Consider the following 25715-nt stretch of genomic DNA (forward strand, 5'->3'; position numbering starts at 1 on the left):
CTCCTAAGACAGGCAGCTTTTTCCTCGACCTCCCTCTCTTGCCACACTGGGGATACCGGGGTTCGTTAGGATGCAGGACCTCAGGTGACCTGTTAGGCATTTGAGTGCTGTGCATTTGTCGGCATCTGGGTTACTTGCTCCTTCTAGTAAAATCCTTTCTAGCAAAATTCGTTCCTCCTGAAAAAATTCAATAAAGACCGAAAGGTGGGCGAGCAAGATTAGAAAGGTTGCAAAAGGAAAGTAGGTAACTAAGGAGGAACAGCCCCAGGAAGCCCGTGTTCCTCTCCTTGGAGAGTATGGGAAAGGGCTGGCTTGGCAGGAATAAAAAGGAAAGTCCTTTTTTATTAAGCTCACTTGTATAGTATTATCTCTTCAGAGGTGTTTATGAAGACATTCACACACAGTAAAACTTGCCTCCCTAGACCCACTTATATTGAATTTCTGTAGATCTCCATCAAATTTTAAAATCCCTGCCTATTACTCCCATCTCTACATAAATCATACCCCATGTCCATCAGACTCCAGCTTCGACGCAGCTCTCTTTAGCTCCTGGTAATTTGTTACAGAACTGTGTATCACACTGAGGAGGCATCTATATCCTGGGATCCCAAATCACCCAGGGATGCATGGAAATTGCCTTGTTTCATTTTTTGTGGGGAGAAAATGAACCAGGATCCAGAGGAAGAAATGAAAAGGCCACTTGCAGTTTTACTACTACAGATCCTCAATTATTCAGCTGCCAGTGACCCATCCTCCAACTTAAACATCATCTCGATCCTGCTATATCCCTGCTCAGAGCCTGTACTAGACTTCTGTGTTGTTGATCAGTCCACACCCCTCAGGGAAGGGGAGCCAGCTAATGTAACAAGATCGTTGACCTAGTGAGTGAGGGAGTCGTGTATGGTGGCTGAAAGAAGCCCCCTCTGTGGATTCCAGGAGCTGAGAGCTGAGGACAGCCCTGGCTTTCATAAGCTGGGACTAAATCAGGTTTTGTTTTGAAGGGTTTTGATGGCAGACAATGGGCTTCTAGTCTTCAAAATTTTACAAATTAAAAAAAGTGCTAGAATATTCCTCTCCCAGACCTACCATCCTCCTGTGCTCATTGATTCATTCATCATTCACTGATTCAGAAAGCCAATCTTGCAGTCATTTAGTCGACATAAAACAGTTAAACATCACTGATGTGCCAGTGGAATGTAGGTGTTGGATATAATGACAGAAAGGTAGGCACAGTTCTCGCCCTCATGTACTTATATTCCAGTGAAGAATGCATCTAAGAGAAGAACTTGATGTAAACTCATGAAGTTCAGCATATGCATGTAATACCAGAAAGTCATGGGTAAGGCCAACATGAGAAAAACTTTCAAAGCTTTTAAGTTATAACGATGCATTTCCCTTCTTTGGATAGACTACAAGTCCCACATGAGTGAGACTGCACATTGGCCGATGGATTTGTTATTTCCACCAAATGTGTCCATCCTAACAAGCTCGTTCATTTACTGGCATAGAGGTATATCAGTGTCTGAATACTGCACTGGCACAGATCGTTGATACCACATATCGAGCCACCACAGAGAAGAGCTGACCCTATGGGGAGAGATGGGTAAGCCATTAAAAATCAAGAACCTGTGTTTCCCTTACTGGAAAGGCTTCTAGAAGTTCTGCTCTCCCTCATTTTCTGAATATTCTGTTCTGTTGTCGTCACTGTCTGTGGGAACAGGAGCATATTCATCTGTGGTGAATCCCTTCAAGGTAATAGCTATTCACACTCTGTGACCACTTTGATCTCCAGAAACTTGTTTCCGGAGGAAGAATGAGTCTCTCCTTGGTCACATAGCCTTACTTCTGCTTTCTTCCAATTTCCCCCCCCCCACCAACTGTGGTCGCTCCTGCTGTGCGCTCTCTTCTGGAGCAATCGGCCCTCATCCTGGGCTCTAGGATTGACAAAGAGCTTGCCCACTGCTTTCCTTCTCCACCGCTGCCCTGGACTGTGACCTTTTCTGCTCCTTTCCTTCTTTCTACCCACTGGGGAATCCCTTTTCATAAAGCTAAGGTTGCAAAGGACCCTGAAGCAGAGGAGCACTCTGGCTCTCATGGTCATCCCCACAAAGATGACAGGATGGCTACAGACTCCCAGGAGGGACACCCCCAATGCCCAACAGTGATTGAGTGGAAGATGCTCAAAGGAGAAAAGAGATTAGCCACAACACGGAAGGACCTCAGGAATGGATTCACTCCAAAAAGTGGTTGCTGAGCTCAGAAAACAAGGATTAGAGACATATACTTAGCCAGGTAGAATCAGGCTTTGCCCAGTTGAACAAATGTTGAGTGCAGAGGTCAAGAGCAACGTGATTAAGACAAAGGTATTTTCTGTCATAAGACAGGAGCCACTCTTAACGACTTCCAGAGAAATTGGGAGAACAGTATCCCTCTATAATTGTTACCGAATTGGTCAACCGGACACGAGCCAGAGTCCTAGCCCAGGCTGAGACCCCCTGTCCCAGCCAGGGAGGCTCTTTTTCCGATTGGATTCGCACAGCCTATAAGGAAACCAATGCTGAGACTGGAACAGCACAAACTTCATTCAGTGGCCAAAGAATGGAGAAGTGGGAACCTAGTTCGCAAATCAACTTCTCAACCCAAATTGGGCAGAGACACCAAATATATAGGAGGGTCCAGGTAAAAGGGAGGGAAGTGAAAAGAGTGGGAGGAATATTCATACTAACACCTAGTATGTTCAGAGGAGTTTAGATATAACATCTACCTTACTTTTTAGTTTTAATTTTATTCTCAAAATAAAAATATTCAGAAAACATAAAAATTTCCCATGTTATAGGGAAGGGAGATACATTTCAAAGAATTCAATGGACAAGCAGATGTCAGAACTAAAATTTGAATTTATCTCATTGGGTTACAGATACAAATAACAGGTAGGGCATACCAGACATGGTAGGAACTCCGTAATTGACCACTATTATTATTGTAGATGTGCTCACTTAAGTTACTTTAATTTATTCTTCTGAAGTTATTATCTTATTCACCTTGCCTGGTTATTCCCTTCTCTTTCTTTCTAGGCCCAACTTCAAGGCATCTCCAGCTATAAGAACTGTGGTTTATTAAAATATAGCGTGGACATCTCCACGTGGAGTGTGTAGCACTGAAGGATGCGGGCTGTGGGATCAGGCATTTCTCAGCGAGCATCCTGACTCCATACACCAGCTGTCTGGTCTTAGGAGAAGGCTTGGACTTCTCTGGGCCACAGCAAACACAAAACGGGAAATCATACCTGTCCCACAATATTTTTGAGAGTTTTAAATACCAAGGCACCTACCCGAAATTTGGTGGCTAGTGGGCAGTTAATGTGTGTTACTTCTACTCTCAGCCTCACCCCAACTTGGATATCGTGAACACAGACAAAAAAGCAGTGCAGGGGCCATTGGAGCCCTTGGTGATTGTGACCTATTATTCCCAGTTCTCCTTCTGGGCACATGGGTCTTCTCTGTCTTTGGAAGTTTGCTTTGGCCGTGTGGCTGGTGATGGCCTGTCAGTTCTATCAACTTCAAATGGAAGCGCTACACCATTTTCACCACGTCCCCTTTCCTCGCAGTATGTATCCCATGGTAGGCTCTGACAGTGAACACTTGAATAACCACAGTGGGCAGGATCCCTAGATGAGCTGGGCTGACATGAGGTATGAGCTAGAATAAGGCTTTTGTTGTGATAAGCCACTGAGATTTTATTCAGCCACAGTGTAACTTAAATATCCTGACTGATACAGGCAAAGTCTACCTTGAGCTTCCCTTCCATTTTATTTTTCACCCAAGAGGCTGATTTTAACGATTTTTTTTTTCTGTTTTCTGAGAGGTCCAGAGGAGCTTGGAAGCAATCTGATCATGTAAGTGAATGATTTATCACTCCCATTTGGCCCTAAGCAAGGATTTGCCCTGTACCATTCATCTCTCAAGATATAATTGGACTTAAAATTAAAACTGCATTACCTTCCAGTTCATTGAGAGGAAACTGATGGTTTTGACTTAAACAGCAGTTTCAAGCAAGGTATCTATTAGGAGGCTGTGAAAAATTGTTCCAGCCTGCTATCCTCAGAGCCAGCATGAGAAAAGAATTGTTTTTCAAACAGTACCTGATTGAGCTTGAGGTCCTCAGGACAAACTTCAGCACTGGGGGTATCAGCTAGCTGGGCTCTGTGGCCCTCCCCACTTTAGCCCAAACTGCTTCTTATGAATCTATGTTTTTATTATGTTTCATCTTGAGATTTGTTTGTGAAAATCTTTAATTGCTAACATGAAACACTTGCAAGAGGCATGAACAAAGAGGTCGGGGTCAAGGAATGTGCAAACAAACTAAGGTCAGAGCAGGCTTCAAAGGGCCCCCGCCAGATGAGGTGGTGGTGTAGACAGGGTTGGCTCCTCCTTGCCTGTGTTTCAGGCTCATCTTGGTTTGTCCGTTGAGTTCAGGAAGATGGTCAGAGTAGAATCCACTGAAGAACACCTGGCATCAGCTCCTTCAGAGTTTGAAAGCCAAGATGTGGACAGAAAGGCTTTTTACCTCCTAAGTACTCAAAGTGTAGCCTGTAGCTGTGTCTTCTGGGTTCTCCCGAAGGCAATTACCGACATGGAGTTTAGAGTGCGGAAGAATAACACGTATGAAAAATAAAAAGGCAGGGGCTGGAAAGGGTGGGGATCCCTCAGAGGGAAATGCATGCCTGGCACTGCCTCTGTCAACCCGATGGAAGTCCAGGAGTCTCCTTGTCAGTGGAAATGGCCGGATCCTTGGACCAACACCATGCTTGGTCATTCACAGGGGAGGTTCTCTATGAAGACCATGACCCCAGCTCAGCAGTCAAGGTGGTCTCCGAAGGAGCTCACACTGGCTCCTTCAGGGACCAGTGTGAGTCCCCGAAAATTAATTAGTTGAGTTAATTTTTCAATCAAGGAGAGAGGTCACTGAAGAAACAAGTTTCATCAGGTTTCTGCAGTTGGAAGCAGCACGCTAGGTATAGAAGCAAATGAGGGAGCGAGAAGGGTTTCAGGTGTGACATTGTGACTGGTTAAGGGCAGAGGGTTGTGAGGGATGGTCTTGGGACTGGCCATTGTTCTAAGTAACGAAAGTGCTGGCAAGCTTTACAAGGGAGTCCAAGAAGGACTGTGGGGCTAAGAGTTTTGTGAGACACTTTTAGATGTACATGCTTGGTCCTGACAATTTTTCTTTCAATGGTCTTGATGCAAACTCCTGTGAACACTTACCTGGTGTCAAGCCTAGTGCTGGGTACGAGTAGTGCCATAGGAACAGCTGAGCCCTTGCTCCCAGGAGCTTGGAGCCTGAGAAGTGATGGATAGAGGTAAGTGCAGACTGTTCTGGGAGAGTGAGAAGGCATTGCAGAGCAGAGGTAAAGAGAACAGACTGTAAGCCACACTCTTGTCCCTGGAAGATGGCTCAGATTCTTTTTAGCTAAGTGACCATAGGCAAGTGGCTTTACTTCTTTGTCAAAGCATCCTCACTTGAAAAATAGGAATAAAAGCAAGCCGATTTCATAGGACTTTTACGAATATTAAAGAAGCACATTTACATAAATCACTTAGAACAGTCCCTGGCATAGGGTAAGCACTTAATACATAGTTGTTATGCTAACAAGTATCCATTCATTTGGTGGAACATAATTCAGCCACTCCAGATACCTCAGGAATATTACAGGTTAAGGGAATCCACAGATGTAATTCCAAGTGAAGCATAGGACAAGTCTAGATTCAAAATTGCAAATATTAAGCATTCAGAAGGTGTTAACTATTATTACTACTTAAATCAGACTAGGGAAGTTGTCTCTGACAGATACATAATAGGAGCTCCTTAAATGCCAATTTCCCTGACCATTTATACCTTGCATTTAATTCTCCAGCGACACCAAACCACTTTTTGTTCCCATCATATACCCTATGCTGCTTCTTCCTTCCATGCCTTTGCTCAAGATCTTCTGTCCCCCTCAGTGCTTCTCACGCTCCCTTGTCTGGAGGCAAATCCCCTTTGGCTATTAAGACCCAATGAGCACATCCTCCAGCAAAACTTTAGGTGGCCCTCTTTTGAGGATTTCCATAGCACTTGTAAACTTTTGCTTTCGTAACGTTCACCATGCAGTACTGTAACAGGATCTCTGAGATTCCGCGTCCACCCATAGACTATAATCTCTCCAAGGGCAGAAATATAGTTTTGCCACTTTTGCAACCCCAGGGACTGGGACCCGACTGGTATTAAGTAGTTTCTCATCTATAAATTTTGAATAGATGTGTGACTCTTGCTTCACAGCAGGCTGGCCTCTCACTCTTCCAAGCTTATTAATTCCATCTGTATCTTTTCCTCAGCTAATTTTTCAGCCTAGATTGCTATACTCTTTACCATCTCCCCTTTTCATTTGAAAACCCAGCCCTTCCTTAGAAATTCTGTCCATAGTCCATCTCCCTGTGAAGACAGGCTTGTGAGACAGGCAGATGGTAATTAAAATCTGGCGTGGTCTGCTCTTGCCAAGTAGCCTCAGACAAAGCTTCTCAGCCTTCTCTCTCTTTCCTCAGTTTTCCTAAATGGGAAAAAAATAAGAAAGAAAAGAAAGGAAAAGGTATATGTGTTCTTTTTCAGATTCTTTTCCATTATATATTATTATAAGACATTGAGCACAGATCCGTGTGCTCTACAGTAGGTCCTTGTTGTTTACCTGTTTCATACACAGTAGTGTGTATATGTTAATCCCAAACTCCTAATTTATCTCTCCCCTCAACGCCGGCTATCCCCTTTGGTAACCATAGGTTTGTTTTCTATGTCTGTGAGTCTGTTTCTGTTTTGTAAATAAGTTCATTTGTATGTACACTTTGCTGTGCACTTGAAACTAACACAACACTGTAAATTAACTATACTTCAATTAAAAACTTTTTAATTAAAAAAGGAAAAGAAAATTTTTAAAAAGGAAAAGGTAGACCTATATCATGTAAGGAATACAAATATTTAAAAGTGTGAAAGTACCAGCAGTACAATGTCCAGCACAGAGCAGGTATTCAAGCAACAATTGAAATCCACTGCTAAAATGATTAATCTACTACCGGTTTCCCATCGCAGTGGTACAGCACTATTCTTTCTCCTAATCTCTATGTGCACGTTTCTCTGCATAGCTCACAATCACCTCAGATTTAACATGTCCAAAACTACCCTCATCGTCATTATTCCAAACCGGCTTTTCCCAGCTAGCTACTGCTGTAATCATTTTCCCTGCTGCTCAGACTTGACAACTAAGACTTCTTAACACCTTTTCTCTCTATTGGTCCTTGGTTGCAGATAACAGTGACATAACAGGGCCAGGAGTCCTGTGGGAATAGTCTGCCCCAGGGAGGAGGAGTATTTTATCACTGAGATCATTTAGAATTACTGGCACATGGTGATAATAAGAAGCAGACTAACTTTTTGTTAATCTTGTTATTGAATTTTAAATTATCTGCAAATAATATACCTCCTCCTTACCTATACCCAGTGCAGACTGTTCCCACCTCTCCACCCATGGTAGGTGTGCTGCTATTAAGGGATATTTGATGGTTCACAGAATGTCTGGAATGGCCATAGGGATATATCTAACCTGAGCTTCCAAGAACAATACCCACCATGATCTGATCTGTAAGGGGATTATTGTTGCCAGAACTCCAGTATAGAACTCCTCTGCTATAGTAAGAAAGTGAGCAGTGTCACCCACCACCTCTGATCCCAGAGACCCTCTGCTTCATGTCAGGTTTGCTGCGATGTCAGAAGAATCAATGCCCTGTGCGCAGTCTACACCCTCATAGGGCTCACTTCCAAATCAAAGACTCATGGAGAAGATTAAGCTAGGACAACCTGAGCCTCAAGGCTGCAGCCGAGTAGCACATGAAGCAGAGGAATATGACACACACATACACACACAAACACACACACACACACAGAAGAAATTCTTTCTTTGCATGCCTGTGTGTAAACTGAAACTTGTACATATTGGAACTGTGTCCTCCTGTTGCACAATTCCCTGTCACTGCATGGAAATGTGCAAATCAAGGATATGGCTCCCCTATGCATGAGTTTCCATTAACACAGTACCCTGCTGAAGTGAGAGCTGATGTTACGTATGCATACATTGGGAGCATTCACAAGACTGGCACCACTGAAACATGGAAAGACAGTGCATAAGATTTAAACCTCTACTAATGGTGGGTTCTACCAAATCCTCCCAACCATCTTCTTCCAGTTATCTGTCACATTCTGTCAATTCCACCTCCAGCACATCCCTTCCTTTCTGTCCTTACCCTAACGCCTCAGGTCAAGCCCTCATGACCATCTTGCTGACCTCTGCTGGACCTGTCCGTCTTGTCTCCTTGGCTCCAGTCCCCGCATCCCTGCTTCCAGAGTAAATTTCTAAACATATGACTGTGATTATGTCATACTCTCAGTGCAGTGACTATATATCCTAACCACCACTACTTGTTCCTAACTACCTCACTATACTATTTCTCAAAGGTATTGATTGGCCAGATTTAGGTCATATGCAACCCTAACCTCCTAAAGCAATCATAGGTATAGTGACTGATATTACTGAGAAGCAGTTAGCTCTCATTAGACATGTGGGGAGAGTACACAGAAACACTTGCTAAATGAAGAGGGAATCATTCCTGAAAGAAAAGAAGGTTCCTGAGCCCAAACCCAGAAAGTATCCACTATAAGTTCCATACAGTGAATGTATTCAACGAGGCCCTAAACTGTTCTTCCATCTCGATTCCTCCCCTTCTCCTCCCTGCACCCTGCTGTATGGTTTTCTTACACTTTTAAGCCTCTGGTCCTGACCCAGGACGTAATTCTTCTGCTTCCCTGGATGCCATCCTCACACCTTTCTGCCTGTGAGATCCCTGTCCTCTTCTTCAATAACCACAGTTAACTGGCCCTTCACTGTTGTTTTCTGTGGCTTCTTGGGTGGGCTAAGCACGGTTGGTACCATGTTCCTTTCACATAATACACACCTAATCCCAAGGCACTGTAGTTGTCTGATTCTTCCACTGGACTGTGTCCCCCACTTAGAATTACTCATCCCTGTACCTCCAACCATGTGACCTCATTAGATGGTTAAATAAAGGGGTGAAAAAAGGAATCAAATAGTATAGCAGCTGCTCAATAAAGTCCACTTGAATCATGGCTTATTCTTTATATATCAGGGATGCTGGAAAGATAGCTATTATGCATATACTAAATTCTGTCCAACTGTGCAAACTTTAAATAAGTTAGTTTTATTGAATCTTCTCTATAATCAGCAATTTATAGATGTAAAAAAATGAAGCTCAGTGAAGCTAAGAAAGTTGCCCATGGAGTTATCCCTGTAAGTCATGGATATACAGTTGAATCCGGGCCTAGACTCCAAAATGTGATTTCTTTCCATAATACTGCATTTTACATTAGAATAACTATGTCTCCTTTAAAGAAAAGTGAAATTTAAGAACTGAAAATCTATCACAAACACTTTAAGCATACCCAACAGACATAAAATATGGCCATCTACTTTAGCAATTGCATTGATTAACCAATTGATAATCAAGAAACCATACAGCAAACCCATTAACTTGGACATAAAAGCACAAAGGACGGCCTGGTGTTTCCAGAAATGTTGCTATTGATTAAGTTATTGTCAGCCTCGACTTAGAAATGTGTGAATGGTATGTGTGAGTATGGAATCACCATGTTCCAAATGGTAATTCTATCAGACCACTCAAAACCCTGGGGTGCGATTGTGACACTGATACCCTCAGCTGCAGGGTTCTTTTGTATCTAAAGAATCGTTTGGTTCCCAGGGTCCATTCTTCTTGTTTTCACTTATCCAGGAGTCTGTCTTCTTGTAGTTTCAAATAGCCTCTAATCTCTTTTACTGTTTCTTGCATCAATGTGTGTAGAAAAATTCACCCCGCAAGGAATAAGCTGCTAAATGAACCTGCTGTTAATAATACAAAGTCCGGGATGGGCACTGTTTTACGTCGTTATTTATTTACTTATTGCTAAGATACTACAAGAACTTGCTGTGCTGGGAGAAGCAGGAGTCCAGGTGTAAAAATAAGGGAGTCTACTTGTAAAATTGCTGGGATAGAAACTTTTTAAACCTTAATAGGCATGAAAGCATAACTAGAAGAATTCAGGGGAAAAGTCCATTAATAACTGAAGCAAATAACATCTGATTGCAGTATTTTCCACCCTTTAAAAGAAAATCTTACCAAGCTTCTTCAATCCATAAGACTTAAGATGCACACACAGGAGGAACATTCCATGCTCAGAGATGAGAATGTAAAGGCAAGGCAAAGCCACCCTTCCCCACCTGGGTGATGCTATGAGATGATTATGGGAATCAGTAAATGAGGGGAGGTCATCTGATGGATTTAGGCACGGGGCAACCTGGACACGTGTGTGTGTGTGTGTGTGTGTGTGTGTGTGTGTATGCTGACAGCAGTGTGCAGAAAGGACTTCAGCTGAGTGAGACTGGAGGCTGGGACATCACACATGAAGAGGTATTGGCCAGGGTTAGTTGGAAACAACATAAACTGTCTGGCAAATTTGAGAAGGAAAGGTACTTATTGAAGGAAATTATGGGACTTCCCTGGTGGCGCAGTGGTTAAGAATCCGCCTGCCAATGCAGGGGACACGGGTTCAAACCCTGGTGTGGGAAGATCCCACATGCCACCGAGCAACTAAGCCCATGCACCACAACTACTGAGCCAGCGTGCTGCAACTACTGAAGCCCGCACTCTAAGGCCCATGCCCTGCAACCAGAGAAACTACCGCAAAGCCCACTCATTGCAACAAAGAGTAGACCCCCACTCACTGCAACTAGAGAAAGCCTGCGTGCAGCAATGAAGACCCAAGGCAGCCAAAAAATTTAAAAAATAAAGGAAATAAATAAATAAAGGAAACTAAAGTATCCAACGTATTTCTGGAAGGTTCAGAGACTTAGACTTGAGGCAGTCAAAAACAAGGATTTCCTTAGATACCCTCAGGCTCTCATCCTGATTTACCCACCACTGTCCCAGCTTTAAAGCTGAGAGTCTTCTGTCCTGGGATACCCTTCTATCCCAGGCAAACTGGTAGAGTTGGTCACCCTACTCTCAGGGCAGAATTGGGCCTGTGAAGATACCACTGCCGAGATCAATGGCGACAGAAATTATATTTTGCACATCTCTGACACTGGGCATAAAATCTGCTACTAAAACCTGGATAGTCATCCTTCTAGGACACGGTTGATTCCACTGCCACTAAGTCATCACCACAGTTAGTGTTGAAGGGTCCCTGATTTCTGGTGTTCCTAGCTCCTGATCATCTAATAGGTGCACCTAATTAGTAGATCCTGGGATTGGCTTATTGGAGCTTTCAGTTTAAGACTAAGAGGACTCTCTAAACACAAAGGAGGATCAAATGTTGCATTTCCCTAAAACAATGACAAGTCTCAACTCTGGTAGCTCTTGCATTGGGCTCAGAGGAAGATGGCAGAAAGCTGAACCACGGCTTGGAAAAGATGTAAACTGAGAAACATTTAGAAAGAAATTTGTAAGCTCGACTGAACGTATGTAGCCAAGGACAAAGAATCAATTGTTACCCCAAGATCTCTAGATTAGGTAACTTGAGGGATTTTATTGCAACCTACTAAAATCAAGACTTTAGGAGAAACAGAGTGTATATATAGAGGGAGGTAATGAAGTTATTTCCATTGAATTTGAGGTGCCTCTGGGGCATTCAGGTCGAAAGACCCATTTGGCTGAAGCTGGCAGAAGTGCTAAATAAGCCAGTTCATAGGAGGGAAAGCTACTAAAGGACAGTGTGTAATGTGGCCAAGGTAATAAAGGCGGAAACAGTATTTACACCTAAATCTGATTCCAAGTCCTTGATTTTTCCAGTACTTCATACTGCTAGGTTGACTTTTGTACATATGTGTTCCATGGCACAAATGTGCCTCTTCTGATTTCAGAAGAGGAGAGGGAAAGATAACAAATATTTAATAATTGTCTTGGAAGTGACACTATGTGGTAACCATCTAGACGAATTCAAAGTGAAGTATTTTACAGAAGATGAAAGTGTGTTTCTGAGAGATTTATTTGCTTGACATTGTCTAGCTGGTAAACTGAATTAGATGAGCTTTCCTTTCACTTTTTTTTTAAGTGTGAAAAGCTTATGGCTTATAGTGGTGGTTCTGGAAGTGTGGACCCAGGACCAGCAGCATTAGCATTGCTCAGAATCTTCTTAGAAATGCAGATTGCCTGGCCCCACCCACATCCCACAGAATCAGAAACTCTGGGGCGGGGCCACAAAATCTATGTTTTAATAGCCCTCCAGGTGATTCTAATACATGCTCAAGTTTGAGAACCACTGGCTTATTATATCTTTCCAGATATGAGAAGGACAATTAAAAAATATCTTTCTTCCACTTTTGGGTGAGATAAATAATTTAAATGAGTCCTTAGCAGCGAGCCAGGCATATATTAGATTCTTAATGACTCTAACTGAAATATGATGAACCTAATAATTCAAATAGCAGAACAAATTTCACCAAAGACATTTTAATATTTTTACACTAAAAAAAAGCTTAGTTTGAGCTTACAATGAATTTGTATATTTTATGTATTTTGATTCATTTGTTTTTTTATAAAACTTGCAAGATGAAGTTTATGGCTTCAACTAATTTAGAAATGTTGCATACCTAAAACTATTTGTTTTTAAGATTCCTATCATGTCTGCTAACAACAAGAGTTAGGAAATGAAAACCTGGACATCTGAAGGTGATTTTAGGAAATTTGATTTATTTATTCCTGTCCCTGTTAATGTTCTGATCCCAGCACACAATCATTTCTCTTAATACTAGAAGTTTAGCACTCAGAGTAGCACATTTCTGGTCAATGCAGAGAGTCTTAATAAAGGCTTAATGGTCATCGTTTGTTGGTAATCCAGAGGGGATGCATGAATTGGAGAGAAGAAAGCACCAGACACTTTGTTGGCTCCACTCCAGACTTGAGATTCCAGTTTTCAGTGAAGCATGTGGTATAATGGTAGGGACATTACTCAGAGTCCCACCTCCCACGTTCTGAGCTCAGTCCTGCTACTTTTTATGTGTGAAACCCTAGGGCAATAACTTGTTGTCTCCACTGCTCAGAGCGTTTCTTCATGAAATAAAGTACTTAGGCAGTAAGATGGCAAAGCTTCCTGCCAGCACCGGTGTGAGCCTAAAAAAGAAAGATTTACCCAATAACAAAGAAATATTAGATGAGGAGAGAGAGAGAATCTATTCACTACTGTGTCACACTTTACAGAAGAGTATAAATTGTTCCCCTGGAGATGCAGATGTTATTCATTACACTGTAGATAAATTCAGAAATTTAGTTTACCCTGATTTAGCATTATGCTTAACTGTTTTGAAGACTAATGCAATACAGTCATCCCTGAATGCTGCTTTGTAGTTATACTTAAAAATGAATGCTGTACTGATTTGCTTCATGAGGTTTCTCTACAGGAAGAACTTCTAGGTTTGTAGCCTGAAGATTCAGAAATGAAGGTATAGCCACACTAGGGGATCTAATTATAAGAGCTTCATTTTTTTTTTTTTCCCTAGCACATAGTTTGGGCCAGCCAAGTGCTACAACCCAGAATGATAATGCATTGTTCCTAATCCTCAGAAAAACAGTAGAGGAGAATTTAACACCCCATATTGCAAATTAAGACAGCTGTCTCAAAGCAGAGACATGAGTTGCTGTGTGTGCCCTGGGAAGTAAAAGATAGAGTTGGTATCCAAAAATCATTTCCACTTGACTCTTTGCCCCAGAAAAACAAACAAACAAGGAGACTTAATTGAGCATGAACTATCTGCTCTACACCAAGTCTTTGATATTTATTTACCTCATTAGCTGCAGCACCTCTCAGTAGGCCTTATTGTTAGCCCAGTTCTGCTGAGTAGGAAACAATTTGCTCTAGGTCACGGAAGTTGATCTGAGAGACTTGGCTCTAAACCTAAGTGTTGGAGTCCTGAGCCCATGCTCCAAATGCAGTGCAGATGAAATATAGAAAATAAAGATAGAGCACTGTTAAAATCACAATGAAAATCAATCTACGCTCATCTAGCTAAGCATGGATAAAAATGGTTTTGTAAATTTCTTCTCACATATCATGACATTTTGCAATGTTAAGTAATAATAAAGCCTGGGAAAATATCTCATTATATCAGAACAAAAATTTCTCAAAAGTGCTCTTAGGATCAACTGCTTGTCTTTTAGAAGGTATCAGGTATTCTCTCTTCTTAGAGATGAAGATTATGTTTCGGATAATAAATGCATTTGAAGAGAGCTGTCTTGCATCTCTCTACGCGCTCATTTTTTTTTTTTTGTGATCATATCTGTTGGGGAAACACTGAACAAGCATTCCACATTGTTTTGAACAATGGTAAAATACCATGAGGGAAAACTAAAAAAGGCTGATCTTTTTTTCCTTTTAAATGGTAGTAAATAAACTATATAAAATTTGGAAATCATATAAAGGTATATCTTTTGAAGTTATTATTGTGCTTATTGATATAATCCAGCTTTGAGCCTAAAAACTGGGGGCCAGTTCCTTCTGCACTTAGATGAGAAAAATGGCTAGATCAGGCTATTCCCAGGTCACAAAACTAGTTAGCAGTTAGGCTGAGAAAGGAATACATACCTCCTCTAAGTGTGAGCTGTTTATTCCGTTAGACTTGATCATACCAGAAATTAGATTATTATACTGCAGTGCAGTGTAAAAAAACTATGGTTCAAATTCCAGCTTCACTTATGTACCAGCTGAGCATTTTACATAAGATATTTAACTTCTATTAAACTGTTAGTTTATCTTTAAGATATATGAATAATACATACCTCATAAAGTTTTTGTGATGATTAAATAGATTATGTATGCAATATTTCTAGCACAATAAAAGAACTCCAAAACTTAATTCCCTGTTCTTCTTCCCATTTTTTCCTCTAAATCACAAATAGTTACAAAGAATAGTGTGTAGCCTAAATAGTACTCTGAGTCAACCATGGGTTCGTTGAGCACAGGCAGGTAGCATACCTGTTGTTTGTAAATAGGGGTGTCACCTTGTATTTCAGAAACTTGTAGTAAACCTGTCCTGACATATAAACTCTCCTGGAGGTGTATTTATTTCACAGAAGCTAACCCCGGTCTACACAGTTGAATTGCAAAAGTAGCTCAGAACCATTTGATATGCTAAGCATGGATGACAAGTGCTGATGAGGTTAAGAAGATGATTTGAAAAGAAATTGGGTAATCTCCACTGAAAATAAGAGTAAACCTCAGGGTTCTATACTCTTCAGAAAGATTATATTTATAAAATCCATGAATAAAAAGTTCAGTAGAGAAGAAGCAAGGCAGTAGTGAGTAGTAAAAGACTATGGGCTCTGCTGACATAGGACTAGAATGTGAGTTCCAGATGTGTCACTTGTACAAAGTGTGGAACTACATGTGAGTGTATCAGTTAGCTATTGCTGCATAACAAAACACTTCAGAACTTAGTGCTTAAAATAACAGCCATTTTTTATTTCTCAGGAATCTGTAAGTTAGTATTGCAGTGCTACAGATCTAAGTTGAGCTTGGCAAACTTCACTCATCTATATTTGGGCAGCTGCAGATCAACTCAGTAACTTTTCTAATCCTGGTGTGGCTTTCTCAAAAGCCTGAGGTCTCAACGGGGCTCATCTCTCCTGAAGGCTAACTTGTACGTGTTCTAACAGTGAAGGCAGAGGAACAATGGAGAGAAAAGAAATTCCCAAGGTCTATTGAAGCTTAAGCTTGGAACTGAGAGAAACTGATGTTCCACATTCAAGTCAGTCTGCATGAATAGGACTCAGACGAGTATTTTATTATTATCTCTTTCTTTTCCTCCTAGCTGTGATGCACAAGTAAGTTTGAAGACAATGTCTTTGCTGTTTGAATCATGTATTGATCATAATACTTTTCTATTAAAATGTTATAAGCCAAACAGAAAGTGGAGTAAACAAAAAAATTATATCTTTATTAGCTCTCACAACTAAAAATTTCAGGGATAAATACAACTTCTGTCACGGCTGGATCCAAGGGCTCCAAAGATATAGCCTCCCTTTCTCTTTCTTCAACTGTTTCCTCAGCTTTCCATCGTGGAAGTCACACTGTGAACGTAGGGTCTTTGTATGTGGTGGGGAAAGTGGCCGTCAGCAGTTTCCATAGTCCTTAGAACTTTATTAACTACAACAAAAGAGAGAGGAGAGAGACAGAGACACAGACAGACACACAGAGAGAAAGCTTCTCTAATTTTGAAACACAGACAAATTCTACTATGAATTCTCACTGGCACAACTTGTATCACATGCCCACCCAGGAGCCTGGATGAGTGCATTCAACAGATGTGGACTGAGAATGGAGGAAGTGTGCATTCCCAAAAGGAAATCAGAATGTTATTACCAAAGGAAGAAAAAAAAAGGAGAGAGAGACTGGATAGGCAAATAATGGCAGATGTCTACAACAAATGATATATTCTATATCTGCTTTTCCACAGCATGCTATTATATCCCTTTTCATGCTCTTATAATCATGTGTTTTATTCTGACTTATACTCTGTTCTAATATTTTCTTGAGCACAAGGAAAATGAATTATATCTTGTCATATCAGTGTCCTTAGCACTGTGTGTAACTCTTAAGTAGGCCATTGTTATATCTACTTCTAAAGAGATTTTGTTAGTAGTTTCAGTCTCTGGTTCAGAAGGGACATATGCATGATTCCTCTTTTTTCTGATTTTTATCACATTTGGACCCAGCTCTGTATTTCCATTTGTTCTGTAGCCCTATAGAATTGGGTGAAACAGAGGCCTCCTTTTGTCCTGACTAGAGTAGTGTTAAGTAGCCCAGTCCTTGGATATATCCCCCTAGATTTACATCTGAACCTTGAATAGACAGATTCAGAATTCTAGCTGCTTGAGGTGGTAGCCAATAAAAGAAGACAAAAATTTTAAAGCCTAGAGCAATCTGGTCTATGCACCCTACTTCCATTTTGTGTATACTTTGGTCCAGTATTCTAATTTTGGATTATCTTTTAAACAGGGGTTAGATCACCTGACCAGGAAAAATGTACATAACTGGTGTCACAATGGAATGAAGAAAGCAAAGCACACAGACATTCAGCAGACCAGACGTTACAAAAGAGTAGACCATAGGAAGAAAAGAACTATTAATATTTTCACTCCTTCATGAAAGTTTCAGGTGCTCTGTATGGCATAACTCTGGTGGTCTTCATCCAAATCAGAGTCCGTCTCCTTGTCTTCTCCCATCCAAGGTCCCATTTGAACTCTTGCCCCCGTCACCACCATGATGACCAACTCTGCAAAGAGTTGTCATCAGTGACTCAGTCATCAGGAGACTACCAAGTATAAGTGGAACTTATCCCAGCTGATAAGCCAGTCTAGGACTGGCTGTTGGCAGACCCTAACATGGAACCAGGGGGCAAAAGAGAAATACAGTTTTCAGAGTCTGGTCCTCAAAATCACAAGCAGGGCAAAGCAGAGTGGTTTAGGAGCTGAGAGACAACAAATGAATTATCTGCAGAGTCTGCCCTTTGGGATACTCAGCGTTCATGAATACCCCTCTGCACAGCTTTGGACTTCCATACTAAAGCAAAACAACTATGCTTTTACCGTATGAGAGGCTGCTAGCCTCTGTACAAGTGTCCAAGCTCTCATATTCTCCCCCCAAGTGAGGAGACACACAGTCTTGACAGTCATTGTGTTAACTGTTAATTGCTATATTATTTACTACTACAATTAATCACAGTCCCATTAAATATTCTGGTACTAAATAATACTATGAAATTTAATCTGCAACAAACTTGCAGAATTGTGTAGAATTGTAAGTGGAAGAAGGGAAGAAAAAGATTAATATGTAGGAATAATTATGTACACAAAAAAAGAAAAAGAAAACATGCAAACTGCATGCAGTTCTTGTTTCTACAATTTCCTCTGAGGTCATAGTTGATATCTATGGCTTCCTTCTTTCCCCTGTCCCTTCCATGTTTCCACTACCCTCAGCCACAAACTCATCTGATTAAAATTCTTCACTGGGGGAATGATCCAGACCTTTATTTCTGAAGGGTTTGAATATTTTATGATCATCTTATTTTGGTCATAGCAGTTTTCCATTAACTTCTACTATTGGCAAAGGAAATATTAATCATCTCAGAATCCTCTGGTTTCCTTACATAGTTCTCTTTGTCTCTAAGTGTAGCAACTACCCAGTTTCCCCTTAATAATGTGGATCAATCACTCTAGTCAGTGTAATAACTCCCCTCCCTACTTATTAATTTAATTTTTTCTTTGCCTTTTGGTTCAACGGCGTAAGGATCCCCAAATGGTCAGAGATCAGTCTCAACTTTCCTTTCATTGGGATCATTGTTATGTGTCCTAATGGCAGCATTTTCCTCTTTCGAGCTAAGGCCTCCAAACCAGCAGGGCTCAAAGCTGCCGATATGGGAAACAAAAATTCTGTGAGTAGGTTATTAGGTATAATAATGAGAGGAGCCACTTCAGTACATCCCTTTTCCAATCCCATCTGTTTTAGCTATAAGGAAGAAGGCACCTTATAATATTGATTGAAATTGTTTTAAAGCATATAAAGTGCTCTGTAATATAGAACTCAATTCTTTTGGGATGCTCTCTCCAAACTGACATCATAACTGAGTCCTCAGTAAGCCAACCCATCTCCCCATTACACTGGTATCAGTACTTCTGAATGATGGGATATGTAGTAAAACCCCTTAATTCCATAGACATAAACATTGCTGTACTTCCTTCACTGTGAAATGGTTTTCTTGATTAGAAGTAATGCTATATGAACTATTATGACCATGAATGAGGCATTCTTTGGGTCCACAGATGGTAGTGCTGGAAGAGGCATTATGACCAGGACAGACAATTCTATATCCAGAATACATGTCTATTCCAGAAAAGAAAAACTTCCCCCCCCTCCATGATGAACAGGGTGCAATGTAGGCAAGCAGGTTATACTTACCAACTGCTTTAGATTAATGCAGATTCATATTTATGGCCATCTTTCAGTTTAGACAAAGTAGATCATCTAACTTGCTACTTGAAATTCTGTCCACTGTGGGGATTTTCTTTGGACACTATGTTTCATGGACACCCCTGAGTAGGGTGACTATGCAGAAATGTCATAAAATTTTCTTTTATCCTTATATGGACTTTCTAGAGCTTGTGTACAGGTGATAAGACTCAGGAAAGCAGTGAGCTGTGATTGGCAAAGTAGAGGGGTAAATGGTAGAGTCAAGAGTTGAATCAGGACTGATCAGATTCCAATGCTTATGATATTTCACTTATACTGAACACTCTCATGAGTGGAAAAGAATCACAGGCTATTACAAGCGCTTAGTACTAATATTATTACCATGCTCAACACAAGAGCAAATGTATTTCCAGGAATTTTAGGCATGTTGCAGAAAGGGAAAATTACAGATTTACTTGCTGCTGCTTCTCCCATCTTCTTCATGGGACATCGCCTCTACAAATGGGTAAAGCCTTTCTTTGTATACAGCCCATCAGAAGTTGCCAAGTTAGTCAGCAAAGCTCACACACTGAAGAGGCATCACTTACACAAGAATAAGTCATGGCTCAGAGATGATTAATCAAATCTAATTACGTGGCTCACTAATTGATCCCACAAGTTATCACCATTTGACCTGTAGTAAAAGGGCTGGATACATTCAACCTCCTCTGGAGACAAATGAATAGAAATTCACAATTCAATTATAATACTTAGTGAATTCAAGGGTTAGTCAAATCATTCATTTGTATATTGGGTTTCAGGAAGAGATTGAATTAGAATTTATCATTTTCTTGTCTTTTGTTGAAAGCTGTCTGGATTGCAACATCTTAGATGCAAGCTTCAAGAAATGATAACATAAAATATGGTTGGTCACTACTACTGTGGAATCTATTCCTTACTATTTTCCTTCCTCCCTTTATTTTTTCCTTCCTCTCTCCTTCCCTCCCTCCTTCCCTGCCTTCTTTCCTTTTTTCCTTCCTGTCTTCTTGTTTAATTTTCAAAATTCTGCAACCCAGATTCTGTGCTAACAGAACAAGTCTAGATTAATTCATCAAAGTAAGAAGTGACTGGAATCTATAATCATCCAACCTTATGAAATAAAAAGGTAAATTATAAATCACCAAAACACATCACAGATACTGGATTATTTAATATGTGAAAACCCTCCTACCAATAAATGAGGAATCATAGATATATAATAGGAAAATGAGTAAAGAGTATGAATATTCCATTCCAGAAAGAGTAAATGGAAATAGCCAGCGTTAATATGGGAAACATATTCTTTTAAGTCCTCATCAAAGAAATGCAAATTAAAGCATCAGTAAGACCATACTTATGTCAAAGTGCTAATTCACTTAAAGCTTCTAACAAATTATTTTCTAGAAAGATTGTACCATTTATAAGGGCATTGATAATATACACCAATTCCAATGCCCCACAGAAAGTTAAATGTGTCTGCATGTAAAGATATTGAATTTTTATCACTTTTGAAGTACAAAAATGTAGGTTACAAATGAGACTACAGAATATAATAGCATTTTGTGAATTAAAACAAAGATTCAGATATATAGGCTAAAATAGCTAAAAAAAAGCTAATAGTTATTTTTTTCCGAATGATAGGCTTATAGGTCACATTTAAATTATTCTATTTATTTATTTCAGTTTACTACAATATTCTAAATGGTTGTTACTTTGGGGACAAGAAAAGGTATCTATTTTATTAGAGTATTCAAAGAAAAATTTCAATGGTAATATTGACAAACATCTCTGGAATTTTATCCATCCTTCTCCCATCATAGTATCTCACCTGAATCTCTCACTTTCCTCTTCCTTGACTCTCCAGTTTCCATTCGTCCCTGTACAAGGCCTTTGATTTTTTTTCCCACAGATGCTTCCAGATTTTTAAAAGTATAATTTCAATATAACAATCACCCTATGAAAAATCCTGGTAATTCCCATTCTCCCTTCCTTCTCCCCTGTGATCCAGTAAAATTGGTCTCTCTACCAAACAGAGGAGCATCAAACTAAACAACCAGAAGAAACCTATAGTACTCAGTGCCAAGGAGGAAACAATATATATTTAATTTACTTTTCTGACTCTGGAGATACTGTGCCCTGGTTCTGAGAGCAGAACTTGCATTAAAGAGTAAAAGGTAACTTGCATTAAAGAGTAAAAGGTAACTAAGGTTTGGATCCAGTATAAACATTTTCCTCCATAAATCAGTTTCATTAAACTGGAATAAACTGCCTCAAGGCATTCAGATTCAATACATAATGGAATATGGATATATTACATGCCTACTTTATTGGGCATTTAGTTTGTAGTCTTATATTTATTCTTTACAACCATCTGGTGAATTAGGCACTATCTCCATCTACTAGCCCAAGTCAGCGGCGCTCAGAATTGAGAAGGGATTCATTTAGGGTCACCGAGTAAGTGGCATATTTAAAATTTTATGGGGTCCTGAGACCCTGCTTCTTTCCCTTACCCCGCAAGTAATTCCAAAATACAGTTAGATATCAGCACAGTAAAAGTGAAGATTATATAAGGCAGAAAAGAACAGTGTAACCCCAAACAGAATAAAAATAAGGGGAAAAAAAGCAAAAGCAATGAGAGTAGGAATGACAGGATGGCTTCACAGAAGAGAGGAGATTGAGTGTCTCTTCAGTTCCCCACCCCAGATGAGACTAGTAGGGCTACCATAAAAAGAATACATACCGGGTGGCTTTAACAACGTAAGTTTATTTTCTCACAGTTTGGGAGGCTAGAAGTCTAAGCTCAAGGTGTCAGTAGGGTTGGTTTCTTCTAAGGCCTCTCCTTGGCTTATAAATGTCCATCTTCTCACTGTGCCTTCACTTGGTCTTCCTTCTATGTATGTCTGTGTCCAAATATCCTCTTATAAGACACCAGTTATATTTCATTAGGGTCCACTCTAATGACCGTATTTTAACTTAATTACCCCTTTAAAGAACTTATCTCCACATACAATCACATTCTGAGGTACTGGGTGTTAAGGATTCAATATATGAATTTGAGGGGAACACAGTTCAGCCAATAACGTTCTCCTTCTGTGTGGAAAAGGGCATACTACCGCTAATATTTCTCTTTTCTAAAGAAATTTTCTAAGACTTCATCCCCAGTAGACGATAGTCAGTAAGTCAATCCGTCACCGGAATAAACATTGAATTATGTGTTGTCTTTTGTATAGACGATTTCACTCTGTATAAACATTATTCGTTTTCAGTCTTTCTCATCAGAATTTCAGTTCCTTAAGGATATATCCAGTGTGTTATCTGTATTACCTAGAATAGTGCAAGCACATACACACAAACAGTATGCAATGGATAGTTGTGGACTAAAGCAATAAATAATAAATTAATTCATAGAATTCATAATTCAAGGAAAAACAAATGGAAGTATGTTGAAGGAGTCCCAAGGAGACAATAAACCCCTCTCTGATTTAACTTTCCCCGTGTGGAGACAGGCCTCGAATGACATGGACATTGAAAGAATGGATATCAGAATAGAGGATAACCATTAATAGAAACTCAAAATTGAACCGATAGGCCCTGTGTGCTCCACACAACTCAAGGACAAAGATCATGTTTATTTTATTTAAAAATAAATATTCAGGGACTTCCCTGGTGGCGCAGTGGTTGAGAGTCCACCTGCCGATGCAGGGGACGCGGGTTCGTGCCCCGGTCCGGGAAGACCCCACATGCCGCGGAGCAGCTGGGCCCATGAGCCATGGCCGCTGAGCCTGCGTGTCCGGAGCCTGTGCTCAGCAATGGGAGAGGCCACAGCAGTGAGAGGCCCGCGTACCGCAAAATAAATAAATAAATACATACATACATACTCAGAATCTGGTGTCTGTCATGGAAAGTGATTTGTGGAATCAATAGATGAATGAGACAATGAATTAATTAACAAATGAAACGAAAGAAAAACCAGTGAAAGAGAGAAGGAACAATCAGAGAGGTAGGAAAATCTTCAAAAGGTAGCACCAAATCACATCTCCCTTCAATGATCTGCAAAAGGCATCTTTACTGTTACTAAGTTCTCCCAAATAATTCTGATATAAAGCAAAGTCTGAGAGGTCCTGACCAACCCAGATCTGTTTTGCAAGTGTTTACAAAGTGGATGGCTTAATTATCTGAAAGTTTGCCTCCCTCGTCCACGTTATTTTTTTTGTATAGACCTGCTCTGGACTCCAGATTTCTGAAATGAGCACCTTGGAGGAGTTCCATGGCAATCTCCCTGGAGACAGAGTGGGGATTACTGATATACCTTTGGAAACAACGGCTCTCAGACACTGTAACTCACATTAATGTGCACTAGGCAGACCGCTCTCTCTGCAGATGGGAATGCAATGTACTCATTCTGGTTTATTATAAAAGCATTAAAATGTGCTCTGTTGATTAATCATGATGATACTTTCATCTGTTTGGAGTTGTTTTTTGTGTAATTTAATCATACTCTTCTTGAACTTTACCTTCTACAAATGAGTTTGAGACATTTGGAGCTGGATCCAAGCAGTGCACGTCTTTAGCATATGTTTTTGGCAAATTAGAGCCTCACTCAAAACTCCTTTCAGAATCACGAAACTTTAATCAGTGTGCACCTACTCTGTGCTAGATAAGGGAGGGGACATATGTAGACCTTGACAGTGTAATGTCTTACCGTAAGCCTTAAAACAATATTGTGAGGGGAAGGAAATTTTTAATTCATCAGTTTAAAAGATGGGAAAACTGAGCCTCAGGAAGGTTTATAGATCAGTTCAAGTCATTGAATACGTTTCTCTCATCCTGCTTTACTTTCTTGACCCTCAAGACAGCTCATTAGATGACTGGGGTCCATTGTTCATGAAAACTTGGGCTTTTTCCCTGTTTCTGTTTAGTGATGATTGTATAATAATTATCAAAGAGATAATAATTTTAAAGTAAAAAGCCAGAGAAAAGTTCAGTTGTGGGACTTAATTCTTCAGTCATTTTCATTGAATTATAAAGATATTTGGAAACATGTAACAGTTCACATGTTCTCTAATATCTCATCTTATCCCCTCTGCCACCCACTCCCAGTTACCATGTAAATTTAGAAGTTAGATTTCAAGTACTTTTACATTTCATTTGTCCCTCAGGGCTTCTTGAGGTTGACAAGATGGATCAAACTCTTCCTGTATGATTTAGTTGAAGACATGAGACTCAGTGAATATTAAGTGATTATTCATGGACACAGAGAGAGAGATTCAATTAGTAGTGACTGCACCTTTTCAGATTTAATAATCAGAAAATATTATTTGAATGCCTACATATAACAGGCAACACTCTAATCTAGGGAGTGGCAAATGTTTTCTGTAAAGGGACAGATGGTAAATACACAGTCTCTGTCACAGTCACTGTGCCATTGTAGTGTAAAAGCAGCCAGACAGTTTGTAAAAGAATTAGTGTGGCTGCATAACAAACAAAAACAATCACACGCACGCACACACACACACACACACACACACACACAAGCTTACTCGTGGACAGTGAAAAATTTTAATTTTGTATAATGTTCATGTACCACAAAGCATTCTTCTTTTGGGTTAGTTTACTAACTTCTTAAAATATAAAAGCAAGTCTTAGCTCACAGGTCGTACAAAAATATGCGGTAGGCCATATTTGGCTTAGATCTCCACTCTAAGCCTTAGGGATTTAGCATAGAATAAATCAGAACAAAAATTCCTTGCGCTTTTGGAGCTTACTTTCTACTGGGAGTAGGTGAGCTAGGGAAGAAATACTTTAAACATAGAGAACGCTCGGCAGCGTAGGAAGGGGCTAGAACCCAAGCAGAGAACGATGAGCATGGAGATACATCAGTGAGTGTATTTTCAAGTGACCCCGTGGATGTGCTCATTTCCAGTGGGAATGCAGGAGTGGAAGGCTGGTGGTGGCGTGAGATTCCTGAAGGATTTAAGAATAGGGCTAGCTAAATACAAATGAATCTATTTACAAAACAAAAACAGACCCACAGACATAGAAAACAAACTTATGGTTCCCAAAGGGGAAAGGAAAGGCGAGGGGATTACATTAGGGGTATGGAACTAAGAGATACACACCACTATGTATAAAATAGGTAAGCAACAAGGAGTTATACTGTAACACAGGGAACAATATTCATTATCCTGTAATAACTTATAATGGAAAATAATCTGAAAAAATATATATAACTGAATCACTTTGCTGTACACCTGAAAATAACACAGTATTGTGAATCAGCGAAACACAGGAAACAATATTCAATATCTTGTAATAACTTATAATGGAAAATAATCTGAAAAAATATATATAACTGAATCACTTTGCTGTACACCTGAAAATAACACAGTATTGTAAATCAGCGAAACACAGGGAACAATATTCAATATCTTGTAATAACTTATAATGGAAAATAATACGAAAAAATATATATAACTGAATCACTTTGCTGTACACCTGAAAATAACACAGTATTGTAAATCAACGATCCTTCAGTTAAAAAGAAGGCTAGCTAAAATGCAATTGTTAACTTTTCCACACTCCCG

Source organism: Delphinapterus leucas, chromosome 17 (assembly GCF_059928025.1).
Source record: "Delphinapterus leucas isolate spDelLeu-1000000601 "Yukka" chromosome 17, BTC_Dleu_Yukka2, whole genome shotgun sequence".
Classification (NCBI taxonomy): Eukaryota; Metazoa; Chordata; class Mammalia; order Artiodactyla; family Monodontidae; genus Delphinapterus; species Delphinapterus leucas.